Raw genomic sequence first — 17,001 nt, 5'->3', positions numbered from 1 at the left:
TATTTTTCTTCATAGTAGCTAGTATGGGGTTATGTTTTGGATTTGTGCTGAAAACAGTGTTGATAATACAAAGACATTTTTGTTATTGCTGAGCAGCGCTTACACAGAGTCAGGGCATTTTCTTCTTCTCACCCCACCCCACCAGCGAGCAGGCTGGGGGTGCACGATAAGCTGGGAGGGGACACGGCTGGGACAGCTGACCCCAACTGACCAAAGGGATATCCCACACCATATGACGTCATGCTCAGCATATAAAGTTGGGGGAAGAAGAAGAAAGGGGGAGATGTTTGGAGTGGTGGTGTTTGTCTTCCCAAGTAACTGTTATGTGTGATGGAGCCTTGCTTTCCTGGAGATGGCTGAACACCTGCCTGCTGGTGGGAAGTAGTGAATAAATTCCTTGTTTTGCTTTGCTTGTGCGTGTGGATTTTGCTTTACCTGTTAACCTGTCTTTACCTCAACCCATGAGTTTTCTCAGTGTTACTCTTCTGATTCTCTCTCCCATCCCACCAGGGGGGGAGTGAGCAAGCAACTGTGTGGTGCTTAGCTGCTGGCTGGGCTTAAATCGCATCAATTTTACATATTGTTTCCTTTATTCTAATCCACTTTTACCGCTCAGATAAAATTATCAAAGTTTTCCAAGAATACTTAAAAATTTCTGTCATTGAATGAACAGAACTAAGCATCATGGATTAGCTTCTTTGATACTGTAAGAAATTTAAGGGTTTTTATTTTGCTATTAACTTTTTGTACAAGAATTTCAGCTGAGAAATTTTATACAATCTAAAGACAAAAATATATGTTGATAACAGGTGCTAATATTAATTAATTGGTCAAATTCTTGGACAATTCTGTTTTTTCCCAGGGATCAGGATGCTGTTTTTTTGACTGATGTCATATTTGGTGCTCTTGTGATGGTAAGAAAGTATGGAAAAGTAATGTAATAAACTTTAAAGATATATTTTGTGTCTTAAGGGAATTATCATTGGCTATCAGAAATGATAATTTAGTGTTGACAAATTGTTCATAATTTACCCTATGAGACAAACTGACAACTGAAACTATATTTTATTTTCTACTTATACTGTTTTATTTGATTACCTTTATATCCAAATTTCAAAATATTCAGGAGAAGGCGTTATCTCTGCTGATACCTTCCAAATTACTTTTAGTAAGTATTAGTCAATGGCCAGACTTCAGCTTCTTAGAAATCAAAATTTTTTGAGCACTATTAAGAAAACAAAACGTGGAAATAAAGGTAAGATGATGCAATATGAAAATTACCTTCTATCAAAGAGTTTATTACTTATTACAGGATAATTTAGGCTGGAATGTCATTTTGGAAATCATATATGCTTAACCCATTCCTCAAAGTAGGGCTATCACTACAGCTAGATCAGGCTGCCTGAGGTCTAGTTGAGTTCTGAAAGTCTCCAAAGATGGAGGTCCCACAGCTGCTCCGGGCAGCCACTTCTAGTGCTTCAGCACATTCAGTGTGATGTGGTTTATAATCTTCCTTCTTCAATCATGAATAAGTTAATTTCTTTTTTTCTTACATTACAGTCAGCTTTTTTTAAATTCTTTTTTTTTCCCTGTATATTTTCCAGATTGGCTAACTGATGTTTCTTTATTGGGTCTCAGGTGGTCAAGATCATCCTGTGAGACACAGGCACACTGCACAGTAAATCTAATATTACTACAGGTATGTGCAGTTTAAATTAGGAGATAGCAAGGTCTGCAGAAGGCTAAGAGAAACAGAAATGTTTTAGATGAATTCTGCGTTTTGTCTTTGTGTTAAAGGCTTTGAAATATATTCCATTTTTGAAACCTTTCCTTGAAAATTTCCTGATAATCTGAATGAAGAACTGAGGAGATGTAAGTCTCCTTCATTATCCAGCTTGCATAGGATAAAAAAAAGTAGCACAACAGGAATAACACACAGTGAAGCACCATTTGTATATTTTACTAGAGAAATGAAATGGCAATATCAGAAGACTCTGGGAATTCAAAGGAATCATTATTTATCCAGCCATTTGTTATTTTGGAAGCTGTTGTTTGTTTGTGGTTTTGTTGGTGGTGGTGGTTTTTTTTTTTTTTTTTTCTTCAGGCATTAGTCACTGAGTTGATTCAAGTTCACCTTTGGGCTACTTAAAATTATGATTTGCAAATGAGTTGCAAGTGCCTGAGTGTGAATATTTGTATGTATGTGAGAGAGAAAATATATGCATAGTTCTGTGCAATGACAGGCAGAGTTGCAAGGGGCATCATAATCATAGTAGCTGGAACAATTGGTTGTCATGGATTTCTTGCTCTGAAAGAGTGGCTTTGGATATCTTTTCAGCACTGTTCTATGTTGACATCTCAGACAGAACTTGTAAATGACATCCCAAAGATTTCTCTTTGGTGGAGATATAGGAGAGACTTCATGAAGTCTAGGGGCCTTGTTACCCCTACTGATTTTATGTGAAAGGCACAGGGTTTTAACTTGCTTTCTCATTTCTTAACCAGTAATTGGAGTGACATTTACTGTAATTAAGCTTTTGCAGTATGTGACTTGAATAGTCATATTTATGGTGATTCTTCCTCTTAATAGAAATATCCTTTCTCCTAAAAAAGAAATCTTAAAATATCACACTGTTAAGTTCCAAATGTTATGCACTAGCAGCTGTACTCTGGACAGAAACAGTTATTGGTTTACTGTGGGGATACCATCACCATCCAAGGTGGAAAATTTCCATAACCTTAAAGCTATTTTTCTGTTTTTTGTTTTTTGTTTTTTAAAGATGTTTCTTATTCAGTCACCTCTTTTTAGAACGATTGCATCTATCAATAAAATAGTAAATACAGAAGAAGAATGTTGGTCAGATAACATTTTCGTCTGGTGTATGACTAGCCCTGGCAGACTTCAAATGAGGAATCACAACATTCTCCAATGATTACTGCCACCTACAAGACACAAAGGAAGAACGAGGAGTGGTCAGAGATATCCCTAATATAAGATGGTAGCCTACTTTTCCTTACGTACCTATCAATGACTAGAGGGAAAAGGTCAAGACTGTGATTAAGTAATATCTGTAGTCCCAGAGCAGGAGGTGGGTTCAAAAGGGGAAGTGGGACTGACTCAATGTACCTTTTCAGCAGTTTCTTGAAAGTTTAGTAGTTCATGCACCGACTCAAATGCAGAGCACTGCCTTAAGGCAATGTCTAACCAATTGCCACTATATCTAGCTTGCTTCACCACTATCAAAGATGTTTGTGTTTCTAAGATGTTTTTATTTTTACTACTCATGGAACCTGCTGCATGTTAGGGAAGAAAAAAAGTTTATTTTACCAAAATATTTTAAAAGAGGGTTTATGTGACTAATAATACACAGGCAGCGTAACCAAGCCTGAAGTTAGGCTGTATTAAGGAAAAGGAGCAGAGTAATCGTAATCCTGCTGATTAATCATGCACAATAATTGTGATAACCAGAGACAGTAATCTCTTAGTCACTGCTACTAAGGGTGACAATTTATGTTTAGGACATGCAGACTCATTGGTTGTATCCATCGTAGTGAATTAATTGTGCCCAGAAAGTGAGGCACAGAATGGGCCATCATCAATAATAAACTTCCTCAGATCTGAGAGCACAATGTAGAGCACACAGCCTGCCTCCTGGGAATGGTCACTCCAGCCATGACTTGAACTGGGGCAGGAGAGCTACTTGGCCTAGACTGAAACCTGTCCATAGGCCACTCTTCCAATTTAACAACACTGACAGCTGATCCCCAGCATCCAGGATTACGCTCCACCGCGGTTCTGTTTACTAATATTTTTGTAGCCACAGGCGTTCTTTCAGACAGTGTAACTGCTTCTTTCCCACAGCAGCTTAGTGGATGGTGTATTACAAGCATGCTGTTCCCCACAGTGTATGTTGCTTGAAGTCGTCCATTTGCACAGAATTTATTGAGTTTGAAGACACTCAGTAATGTAAAGCTCTTTGGACAGAGTTTCCAATTCTCCATTAATTTATTTCTATATATTCTCTCTCTCTCTCTCTCTCCCCTGCCCTTTGGAAACTGACAGTGTCTCCAAAGTCACAAGGGGTTATTTTGAGTGCTATTCAGTCAGTGTGTAGTCTCTAGGGTGATTCTGGCATTACCCAAAGAGGTGAACAGTCAAATACAAGCTACATTCCCCTTAATAGTATTTAAAGTAGCAAACTGAAGCAACCAGAAAAGATCTGCCCTGTTCAGGGGAAAACGCTAACTCAGAGCCACACAAAATCAGACACATATGGGTCTTGGTTGCTCAGCTGACCATGCCAGATGGTCCTCTCAGGGTGGTGGTGTCTGGGAAGTGTTGCACAGCTGCAACATGGTGTGTGCATTGGGCTTTGCCTTACCACACCTTCAGGGTCTCAAGCCACATCCCTGCTGTAAGCTTCTGGGGCTGCCAAGCCAGGTCCTCTCTGGAAAGTGGCACCCTGGCACCCCAGATATCCCTCGCCCAGGGGGACTTCCTGTGCTAGGCCTGTGTTTTTCTTGACTGGGACATTCAAACCCCTCTTCTGCTGCTCTTTCCTGACTCATTGCAGCCGTGGCCAGTTTTCACTCATACACCCGTAACCTACCAAAATTTACCTCAGCCTAAAAGCAACACTAGGAGTTACTGTCTCTGCTAATGCCTACAAACTGCATTTGATTTCCTTTACAGTTCACAGAAAGAAATGTGTGATTTTTCTGACTTTCTTAAGTGTACATTAAAATGAGATTAATATTATTTTAACTGTGTTGAACTCCTCTGACTGTAAAAAGAGCTTGCAAAAATAGCTTAGCCACAGGCGTCTATGTTATGGGTCTCTACATGGGATGAGGAGGATCCTCAAGGGCCTCTTCAGAAGCCATCCGCAATTCATAACTTCTGGTGAGTTTTGCATTAGAATACAAAATATATCCATAAATGAGCTGAGTCATTCATTGCTTGTTATTCTGAGACACTGTCTTCCTGAAATCTATAATTAAAAAGTCCATATAATTGATTTTTGCTACTACCTTTTTCTACCATTTCTCCTTTAGCTGTCTCAATATTAAAGCTGCAAGATTCATGTTTGTGCAAAGATTATGGACATTAGGATGTTGTGCCCTATACAACTGGGTATTTGTAGTATTAATATCTCTCATATCAGGCTTCACTCCACAAAAGCAAAGGAAAATAGAAGATAAAGGAGTCACACTATGACCTTCTTGTGGTAAAAGCTAAAATTAGGCTTCTTCATTATGTTCTGCTTTATAGTTATAAAGAAAAGAAGGAAAAGGGAAGGGTCAATATATTTACTTTAAAACCTTTTTTTTTTTTTTAATTCTTTTGGTTTCCTGTAGATGCCATAAAATATAAAGCCACAAAAGACTTTGAATGTAATTCTCATATTCATATGGAGAGAAATATCTTCTCTCTGTGAATTAATTTATTTGAATGATAATATGTAGAAGCTCCATTTTCATAAAGTTGCTTTTGGTATTTCTTGTTTATTTTAATGCTCAGCTCTTGTTCTGCATCACTAAAATAAATAAAAACAAAGCTGAAGACTTAATTTGGAGTTTGTTCCAGATTTTAAAACAAATGACTAAGTTTGTCTTTGCATTAGAATTAATTAAGCATGTCTCTATTTTTGTGAAGTATTTTCAGGGGAATGATAATTTCTAGACGTTTCTAATGAAAACAGTTCATAACAAGATCAATAGCATGACTTTCTAATTATGAAGTTCTCACTATTATTCAAGTACTCACTATAATCAGTTTAACTCATTTACCAGCAGGGGGCTCACGATTAAAAATTTAGAGGGGTTGAAACGCAAAAGCAAACTGCTGTCTCCTTGTTAGAAAAACATATTGCTAAGTTGCTTGCCATCTTAATACAGTAGGCTATCAAAAGACATCCAGCAATACTGCTGCTACACCAAAGGCTGTTAAAATGAATTGCTACATATCCCTCTAGGAGCCTCACTGATTAAAGATATTAGATTGTTTTCAACTTAAATACAAACCTAACAGATTTTAACATGTAGCAGAAAAAACAGCATGAGAGATACTATGGGCACCAGGCAGTTTACAGTCCATCACTGTAGGTACACTATTGATATGGTGCTGATATTCTAGCCCCCACTACCTAAGGTTTCACAGGGCATAGGCCATTTTCAAGTTAACTACAAAATCATACAGTGTTCAGTGACTGCAGGAAAAAAAAAATCTGGAATGATGTAAAAATTTGTATGTCATTGTTATGGGAAAGAGTTGTTGCTGGACTTTTTAGTACAGATGAGTATTTTTCATGGACTGTGAATGGCAAGCTTCCAGTCTTTTAGGATCTGCCTCAGTAAAACATAATTTAGTGCTCCTATGATGGCAACCCAGTAATTAGCATCACACACAGAGCGAGTCTATTTGTCTCCCTGTGATAAATACAATGCACACAAACAGAGGATCCTCACGTGAGCATAAATATTGACAGCCTTATAATGAAGATCAACTAGTTTTGATAAGTCCAGTAGCATGCAAAGTTTTCTAAGCAACTTGCAAGCAGTAATATATAAATACAAGAATATATATGGAAGAAAGTCAAGTAACATAATAATAATTTTATTTTGAGTACTTATTAAAAAATAAGGGAGATATCAGTTCCTTCCACTGTGTCCTAATGTTTGTAACAGGTTATCCTGATCAGAATCATGGCGATATTTGTTTGCTTTGTGGACTGAACCAAGGACAAACTCAAGTTCAGTCATCCCTGAACTACTTTTTGTTTGTCTTTTGGCAATTAAGTATGTGTGCGTGTGTGTGTGACAGTAGTGGAAAACACTTGTGGATATTAAAATATGGTGGTTTAAATATGGTTTTGAATTTCTGAAATGTTCCAATAGCTGTTTAATAAAAGTAAAGGTAATGAAAGACAAGTTACAAACGACAATGTATGGTGGAAGTATTTCTTACACTGTACAGTAAGGCAGCAGTCAGAAAACTCACGCAAGATGTAGAATCCATCTTTATGGATTAAATCTGATTTCTTTTCTCTTGCAGTAGAGAGAGAAATCTCAGTTTTTCTGCCGTAGCCAAAGTGCAATCCCAGCACCATGCCTTTTAAGACAAACCTTAGTCTCTGCTGTTGATACTGTTCTTCTCTACATTAAATATTTAAGTGTTCTTTAAAACATCAAGCAAAGGCTTAGGTCTGTAGTTCAGTTGTCTAGATCTATACCTCCCTTCCAAACCTTACTACAATGATTATTAAATATTTAGTAAAGGTAGAGCAGAGTCCCTAGGAGAGACTGACAGCATCCTTTCTCAAAGCATACTGTAGGATAGTAGAAGAGTCTCACTGGGTATCTTTGCTGAGATTCCTGAATAAAAGCAAAAGAATTCTGTCATGGACTTTAGATGAATGCCCTAGTCACTAGGTTATTGGGTAAAAAACCAGTCAGAGCCTGTGCTATAGGGTTGCAACTCTTCTCTTGTGGTTTTATTTTGGGGTGGGGTGGCTTTTGTTACAAATCTTTCCTAAACAGAACATTCCAAAATAGAGAAACAATTCATTCAGTTTCACCAAACTTCTCACACCTTTGGGAAGAATTTTTCAGTATAAAGGCATCTTTTTTTTAAATAAACATAAATTGAAAAGACAAAAAAATTACATTTGATCATGAAACAAGCCTCCTGTGTGACTCAGATTTAAGTATTTCATTCATTTGTCTTAGTATGAAGAGCAATAATTTGTGCCTGGCAAAATTCTTCCCACTCCGAGCAGTATTGGGGTATTTTTTACTTTTTTATAATGCAAAATAAAAAAGATTTTATTTCTTCTGTTAAATATTTCAATAGCTAACTCTTAAGGTGAGTTAGAAAGAATAAAAATAATTCAGTTCTCCAAAAATCCAGAAACTTTGACATTTGTTTTAATGCCAATATAGAATGAAATTAAAATCTTCCAAAATCTCTAAAAGTATAAGCATAATCAAAGTGTGAAAGACTCCAGCCTCTGCTTGGACAATAGTCCAGCTGTAAGGGCTCTCATGTTTCAAGATTTTTCTCACAGCCAAATTGGTAACTGAAATTCTTTTATCACCAAGGATGACCTGTATGTTCAGCAATCCACATTGCCTATGGTAGAAATCCCTTTCAGGAACTGAAGAACACTTCATGTCATGTAGAAAGTTCATGGTTTCCACAAAGAAACATGTATTTGGGAGGAAAAAAAAAAGAAAGAAAAGAAAAAAAAGAAAAAGTCAGAATATTCTATACTGCTCATTGTAACAGATACTGTTTTAATTTCTTTTAAATTTGAGTTTCTTTGATACTTTTAGCTACTGTAAGCAAGCGATGTTTCAATGCTTTCTTTGTTAAGCTAAAGAAATAGATCTCTTGAAGCTTCTCAGCTGCATTTAGTCTTCTAATTTTTCAGTCCTGTTTTTCTTGATTTGTATATTTATGCTTCCATTTGCCAATAGCTGTATTTAAGTGTATGTACACAACCATCACTCTAAATTAGAAAAATCATTTTCCACAAGCTAAAAGCACAAGTAAAATTATTTTCTATTTTCACTTACTGTCAGGTTGGGGGTTTTTTCAATTAAAGAACAGCTATTTTATGTTACAGCTTTAATGGATACTGCCACTGGGTGTTGTTTTTAGCAGTTCCTAGTTCTTTTCAGAATCATCAGGTTCAAATTTTCCCTTCTTCAGCTGTACAGTTGAGGAGCCCCAAACTGGACGAAGTACTCTAGGTGTGACCTCTGCTGAATGGAGAGGAAGGATCACCCCCCTTGTCCTGCTGGCAACACACCTCCTAGTGCAGCACAGATTACCATTAGTCTTTTTGCCACAAAGACAGATTTGTAGCTCATGTTCAACTTGGTGTCTACCAGCACCCCCAGGTCCTTTTCTGCCAAGCTACCTTCCAGCTTTCCAGCCTCTAATATCTGCTGGTGCCTGGGATTGTTCTTCCCCAGGTGCAGGACTTTGCACTTCTCCTTGTTGAACTTCATGAGGTTCTTCCTTTCTGTCCACCAATTTCTCCAGCCTTTCGAGGTCTCTCTGTATGGCAGCACAACCCTCTGGTGTATCAGACACTCCTCCCAGTTTGGTGTCATTAGCAAACTTGCTGAGGCTACACTGCCCCATCCTCCAGATCATTAATGAATTTATTGACCAGGATTGGACCCAGTACCACACAGTTAATGTCAGATTTACCAGTAACATTTAATACTTATTTTACTATGACATCATGTAAACAACACTCTACCTGTTTTATCAAACATATTACACTTACATAACTCTCTTTATCTGCCAAATCTGTTCTTTCAGTGCCTGAAGTACATTTGCTTGATAAGCCATTTTCCATAAAACCTTCTCCTATTCTGTAACTGAATGTCATACTAATTCTTTCATTATTTTGTGTTGAAGTTAAGAATTTCAGTCTTCAGGGAAGCAAAATGTGATATTCCACATCCTGCATATAACCTACACATCAATAAACCAGCAAAGATTTGGGATTTTAAATAGTGAATACTTAGAATAAACTATTTGTGAACAGTCTACAGCATAGTAATTATTCATGTAAATTGAAGAATAGGAAAGATTGATTATGAATTATTCAGCCAGCTCTCCAGGATGAGTGTGTGTGTAATCATTTATTAAAATCTGTATAGTATATTGAACAAGTAAAATGTTATATTTACTTCATCTCAAAGACGATAGTATGCTAGGAGTGGAAAATGTTCAAATTAATGAAATGAGAAAATACATTAATTTAAAAGACCCAGAAAGTGCTTTTTGAGACATAAAGAGAGCAATGGAATGATAAGAACATGTGGATATACAAATTCAAATGTTATAAATAATATTTTGTGATGTGGTTCAAGACTAATAAGTTACAATTTTGCAGAGTCCTGAGATGATTAAAACCAAAAATAAAATATTTTAACTCCCCCAATTTTTATGAAGTTCAGTGAATTAATGCCAGAAAGTAAATAATGACTTTTTTTAGTTGAAGATTCAAATGAACAAAATATGTAACCTGGATAGTTAAACTGAAGCTTGAGAAACAAGATATTTATCATAATTTTCCTAAATATTGTGTGGAAGTATTAAAAACAGAGTGTTTCTGGAACTTAAGTATAGTGTACTGCACGAGAAATAACCTAATAAATTCAAACTCTATTTAAAGGAATAAAAATGAAAATTTCTTGTGTTTTCTGCTGTATATTTCTAAAGCACCAAATGCATACTGTTAGAAGGAAAAATTAAGTATATTTTTATCAGGTACATTTTTATTCTTGTGCTGAGTGAAAACAAACAGACCACCACCAACTCCCTCCCTCAATCCATAAACCAAATAACTGGAGTCACAAAGCTTATCCCTCCCTTTTCATTTGACTGGTTCAGAAAAAGCTGCTTTGTGCCCTGGAAGGTAGCGTATGTGTGAGATGTGTGGTGCTAAGGAAGGTAGATTATTCTGAAATATTATTAAACAAGCAGATTCGATTAATTTGAAAGAAGAGAAACTTCAGAGAGAGGCTGGAACTCCATGCCAGGTGTGCTGAGCACAGAAGAGTGCAGGACTTCAGATTCTTCTCCAAACCTTATCAGTATTTAACAGACCATCTTAACATTAAAAGTCTAAAAAAGACATAAGTTTACTCTTGAGGAAAAAAAAAAGGAAAGAAAAGAAAAATAGAATGTAAAACATTCTGGAACTGAGATAAAAATCACTTAAATTCACTAAGTGGCTACTGAGTTTTGAAAAATGATAAAATTCCTGGGCATCTCTCTGTTTAGCTGAAAATTTTCCACATGTGTCTGACTAGTCAGCTCCAGCCAAATTCCCTCTGGCTTACAGAAGTTAAGGAGACAAGCCAAAATTTACAGATAAAACCAAACCTCTCAGCAGTGCAACTGTGGAAGTGTGCAAACTGTGGTTTCCTGGAAAAAGGAAGTTTTTTCTTCTTAAAAAGAAAAAAATTAACTTGTTAATCATGTTCAGTTACTATGGGAGAGCTTACAAAAAATATCTGCACCTATACCTATATAGTTATATATTTTATATACTTATATTTTATATGCATCTACATGCATATATCCCTATGTATGGATATTCTGGCTAGGCAGAAGTGTCAAGAATCCTTGTTCTTTAATCCTGAAGATATTATGTACATGTGTCCTGTTCTAATATTTCTCACTAATTGCCTGCTTTGGCTACTGTAGGAGAAAAGATATGGGGCAAGATTGATTTTTGGACTAAACCAGTGTGACCACTCATGGTCTCATAGTCAGTGCGGGCTCCCAGCTCCATGGTAGACCCTGCTTCTCTTTGAAGCTACTCACCTACCACTAGTGCTCCATACACCTCAGTTTACAAGTGGTTTCCCAACTGATTATCTTGCAGGCAGCTACCTAGTGGGATCTGGATGCAATGAGTTATCTTCTGAGGTGATTCACACCCCAGGAAATACTCTGATCTCAGGTATATTAAAAAAGTGAAAGTTGTCCTGATATCTGGAGAAAGAAACTTTTTTTTGTTTTTTAAATAATGCAAAGGCATGAATAAAGAGATGTGAAAAAATCTGTAGTCGGGACTTATTTTTTCCATGTATTGGCTAGAATGGTGGCTGTACTTCAGTTTACACAGGTGTGAAGAAGATAAAGAAAGTATAAGCAGGCAACTACTTTGGATTGTTTCATATTAATCCTTCCCATTGCTTCAACAGAGTCCTCACTACCGATAATATGGTAAATTTATTTTTGGTGTCTTTCTTCTGGGAGGCGAAACTCTTAAAAATACGTTTTCTCCTTTTTTGTAAAATTTCTCAGTGAAGTGTTTAGGTGATACTATAGTGTTCAAAAATGCAGTATTTTGACTGAAGTGAGGTATAAACTACAGACCTTATTAAGATCTGTATTTCTTCTGCCTTAGGTTATATCTTAATTATCCTAATAATTGAGCTTTATTATTGTAATTGCTATAATAATTTAATGTGTATGTTCTCCCAACACACAGTTTGTCCTTAGGAGGATATGGCTATGCTGTCATCTCCATATCATGAAGGGTGAAGTGAGGCACACAAAAGCTAAATCATTTGATTAATGGCACAGAAAATATTTGTGTGAGAACAGGGAATTAAAGACAACCTTTTTTTTTTTTTCTAAATCGTAGGGTTCCTTCTATTAACCTTTACCTCAATCAAGTTATTTTAAATGTATGAATCTGCTTCATTTTAAATGTGTTTTACTAGTTGTAAGATTTCTTTTTCCAGTAGAGAAGCAGCCATAAATATTGCCAGCAGCTGTGAAAAAGACATCAGTGACAGCAGAAGACAAGTCTGAACTCCAGGCAAAGTTATACACATTTTGGCCAGTATTTAAGTGCACATTTAATCCAGACCCGGTCAACACTTAGTAATGCTGCTTAACTTGAGTCCTGCAGGCCAGAACAGTTCCAGCAGCTCTAGATATATATGTACTTACATACACAGGGGAAATTAAAACTCACAGAAAGAGAGTGAACTCAGAGGAACAGGTATTGATTCTTCATAGAAATGTTTTATTAGTAGAGCTGGTTCTAACCAAATTGTTTTATAAGCCTATATTAAGATGACAGTAGTAGCTTAAAATGTTATAGTATATACCCAGAAGAGTAACTATTCCACATACAACAGCACCGGGGGAAAGGAGGGCCAGTCAAATAACGCCTGGCTATTTGGAACAAACACTACCACTGTCAGCTGAAAGGCTGAACAGAGATCTAAAGGCAGCCAGGAGCATTTTGGTATTTCTCACCACATCTCCCCTGACAGAACTGCAGCTCTAGCATGTGTCTGCCTCTGGATGCAGGTGTGGGAGCAGACTGATGCAGCAGTTGAGTGCAGCTGTTTTTTCATGGACAGTCTATCCCCACTCCCCCCTCATTCTTACTTCTCTCCATGCACCAGAGGATGTAAATCTTACTCTGTAGCTATAATAAGATCTTGGACTGAGCTGAGACCCACTTTCTCATCTGGATCAAATCTCTGGTCAGCCCACCTGAGAAAAAGGAGAAAGACTAAGGTGTTTTTTAAATCTAGTTAGAGCCAATGTTTATTATTATATTTCCTAGAAAATAAGAACTGTCAGTGAAGTGTTTGAAGCCCCCTAGGGTAATAACTTTCTTAAACTTCAGAAATACTGTACAGTTGCTATAAATCAAAATGCTGTGTGTTTTCATTTCCTTTCCTGTGCTTAAAAGTTTGATTTGAACTTTAAAAGCAGAAGTATACCCATGAGTAGAGTAGCCAGAAAGTGTTCATATTTGATGCTTCTGTAAACCAATGCAATTTACCTCTTACTGATAACAGAAATTAAAAAAAAACCCTTCTGTTAAAAATCTTCCCTGTAAAAGGTTTGATATAATGAGTCCTTCCTTACAGACAACAACAAACCATAAGAAGTGAAAACTGGGAGCAGAAAACTCTCAGGTTTACATTAAAGGTATCGGACAGTGCATAGATTGTAAGAGCTTGAGAAGCTAAGAAAAGGACACATTGTTTGTATTAAACCTGTAGGACTGGGGAATCTGCAGAGCCTTGCATAAAACTACAGTGAAACACTGTTAGGCAATTATGCTGTTCTGTATGTCACACGGTAAATCGTTTTGATTTAGTAAGGTGCTAACAAACTGCAGGATCTGAGAGTGCCTCTTGGTTGTGGGCTCTGGCTGTGTCCCACCTCCATGCCCACATGAGGCATCTGTCCCATCCTTCTTTCTTGGTTTCCTACAGGGTGCAACCCCAACATCCAGGCGAGAAGGCAGCAATGATGAGCTCTTGCTGGTTCACCTACCTATTGGAATGAGGTCTTAGTAATGAAGTGTACACACATTGCGATACAAACATACAAAAAAGAGATGGTCTTGGGTTAAATGAAGGCAGTTTCACATATTGCATACTTTGGAATTAGAGAATTTATAATATGGAGAGGGGCTGAGAGAGCTGGGACTGTTTAGCCTTGAGAAGGCTCAGGGGCACCTAATCAGTGTGTATAGATATCTGATGCGAGGGAGTAAAGAAGACAGAACCAGATTTTTCTCAAAGGTATCCAATGAAAGAACAAGTTGTAATGGGTACAAACTGAAATAATGGAAATTCCTCTTACATATAAATATTTTTTTTTTTCCTGTGAGGATGTTAGAACACTGGCACAGATTGCCAGAGAGGTGGTGGAGTCTCCATGCTTGGAGGTATTCAAAACCTGACTGGACACATCCCTCAGCAATCTGCTGTAGTTGACTCTGCTTTGAGCAACAATGCTGGACTAGATTATTTCCTTTCCAACCTCAGTCATTCTCTGATTCTGCAGTTCTGTGATATTAATACATATATATATATTCATAGACACACTAATATACCATATATAAACATGTCTAAATATACACACATATAAGTATAAACTTGAATGTAGATTAGTCATCTTTAATTTGCACATGATGTTGCTGCTAGATATGGGAAAATTCACCCAGAAGAAACTTGCATTTGTTAGCGTATTTTCTACTTGTAACCTACTACATAATTTTCAGTAAAAGCTCTCATTTAAAAGTGACTGGCTCAAGATGTGGTAGCAGCAAACTACTTCTGTGTGTGATTGTGTCTGTGGGTGAATCTCGCAGATCTAATTCACAGGGTGACTGAAAGTAATTCGAGAGTTACAGACAGAAAAGTTATGGACTGAAATAAATAAATAAGGGAATATTGGGAGAAACCTTAAGAAATGTTGTACTCGGTCTGGCTGGGATGGAGTTAATCTTCCTCAAAGCAGCCTTTATGGTGCTATGTTTTATATTTGTAACCAAACCAGTGTTGATAACACACTGGTGTTATAGTTGTTGCTGAACAGCACTTGCACTGTGCCAAGGCTGTCTCTGTTCCTCACTCTGTCTCCCACAGCAAGTAGGCTGGGGGTGGGTAAGAGATTGGGAGGGATCACAGGCAGGACAGCTGACCCCAACTCACCAAGGACATATTCCATACCATGTAACACCATGCTCAGCAATAAAACTGGGGGAGGAGTCTTTCCAAAGTAGCTGGTGCTAGGAGACCGCTGGGCATCAGTCTGCTGGTGAAATAGGATGAGTGATTCTTTTTGTGTAATTTTTTTATTTATATTTTTCTTATTTTTCCTTCACTTCTTTAACTGTCTTTGTTTTGACCCAGTTTTTCTTGCTCCCCTTGGGAGGTTGGAGTGAGTGAGCATCTGGTGGGTGCTTAGTAACTGGACAGAGTCAACCCTTCACAGACATGTATGAACAACATATACTCATCACCAGAAATTTTCTCCACCTATGTACCCTTACTGATCTTTAGTACCTGCTGCTGTGGGTATGGACATCATTCTCAGGTCGTGATTCCAAGTTTGAACTTAGTCTGGATGTACTATTTCTGACTGAACTTCAAAGAAAAAGTACCATGCCAAAAAGACAATGAAAACAAAATTCAGAAAGGATTTTATTTCAAAAATAAAACAAAGGAAATTTAGCTAACTCCAATGTGATTTTGTACAATTTAAGTAAGAGTCCAGAAGATCAGATGATGTCAAAGTTTAACCAAACATATTATATAATAGTTGCTGCTTATTTTTCTTCATCTCCCAGTTAATTGTTTTGTAGCATAACAAGAATTTGTTAATGACATATTGGTTCCCTCGTGTTCTTGTTGAATTCAAATGCCACTGGACCTGGAATTAATTGGGAGTTTCAGCAGGGACGGAAAGGGTTGAAAAGAGATGGAAAATGATAAATTTTTTCTCTCATCTTTAGAAACAGCCTCTTGAGCTTTTGAGGCCAGTAGCAGGATGCTGTGAGCACAATTACTTATGTGGCTCATGCTGCAACTGGTTTGTGGATAAAAAGAGATTCTTTTTTTCTGACATATCTATTATTATTGGATAAATACAACTTAAGAGATGAAACAAAACAGAAAAGCAACTGTAGAGTTTTGATGAGCTATTAAAACACAGCATTTTGGCTCTTGGAGTTTCTAGTATTCTAGTATGAGTTTTAGTCTTAGATCTGCTTCAGTTTGCCCCTAACACATTCCAGTGCAGAAAGAAATTAAGTGTAGTTATAGTTTTCTATATGTATCCTGTATTAAATCCTCTTGCAGTATTTCAGTTTCTTTCCTGGAATAAACATATTCTCCAAAGTCCCCATGAACAGATAGATATATTAATAAACCTAACTCTAAGGTAAGATTAAACATTTCCTAATTACTAGCCACAAATAAAAGTGCATTGTTTGGATGAGGTATTTGGAATGATTTCAAGTCCTTCCAATATAAACATCTGAACTCTAAGAACTCTGCTCTAAACTAATTGTCTAGGTGTCATCCATGGCTACTGAATGGATTAAATGGATGAGTCATTGTCTGGAAGTCCTTCTCCCTTTTAATGAACCAGAGAGGAATTTGTGATAAAATAGTAGTTAAGAATAAAATTTCTACACCATAGGGGAATTTTATGTGTTTGTTTATGATGAGATACATATACAAGGCATGAGTGTCAGTATTTCAGCAATTTTTTTAAACATGAGAAAATGAGAATTTTCACTATTTAAAATGACAGCTGTTGCCTTAAGTGGTCAGTGTATGGTTACTAAGACTTTTGTCTGCAAATGTGACAGTTTACTTACATACTTCTAAAAAATCTTCCTTAGAAGCTTCTGGATTTGATTTAATTGTAAGGGTGTCTGGAGTCCTGTTTGGTGGACAGATCTTTCCATGTGCACTGGAATGCTTTCACTATGTAATATATAGATATATATTGGACACAGAGTTATCTATCTAGATAATAGTTGTATAGATCTATATAATATTTGTAATATAACATAATATAACATACCATAATGCAATATATAAAATACGCATTTATGACTTGCCTATTGGGAGCAAGTGAAATCCAGGAATGCATTATAAAGAAAAAAACATAGAGAAGAATATTCTAAGTAATTC

Source organism: Phalacrocorax aristotelis, chromosome 3, assembly GCF_949628215.1.
Source record: "Phalacrocorax aristotelis chromosome 3, bGulAri2.1, whole genome shotgun sequence".
In the NCBI taxonomy this organism is placed as follows: domain Eukaryota; kingdom Metazoa; phylum Chordata; class Aves; order Suliformes; family Phalacrocoracidae; genus Phalacrocorax; species Phalacrocorax aristotelis.
This window is presented reverse-complemented; position numbering follows the sequence as displayed.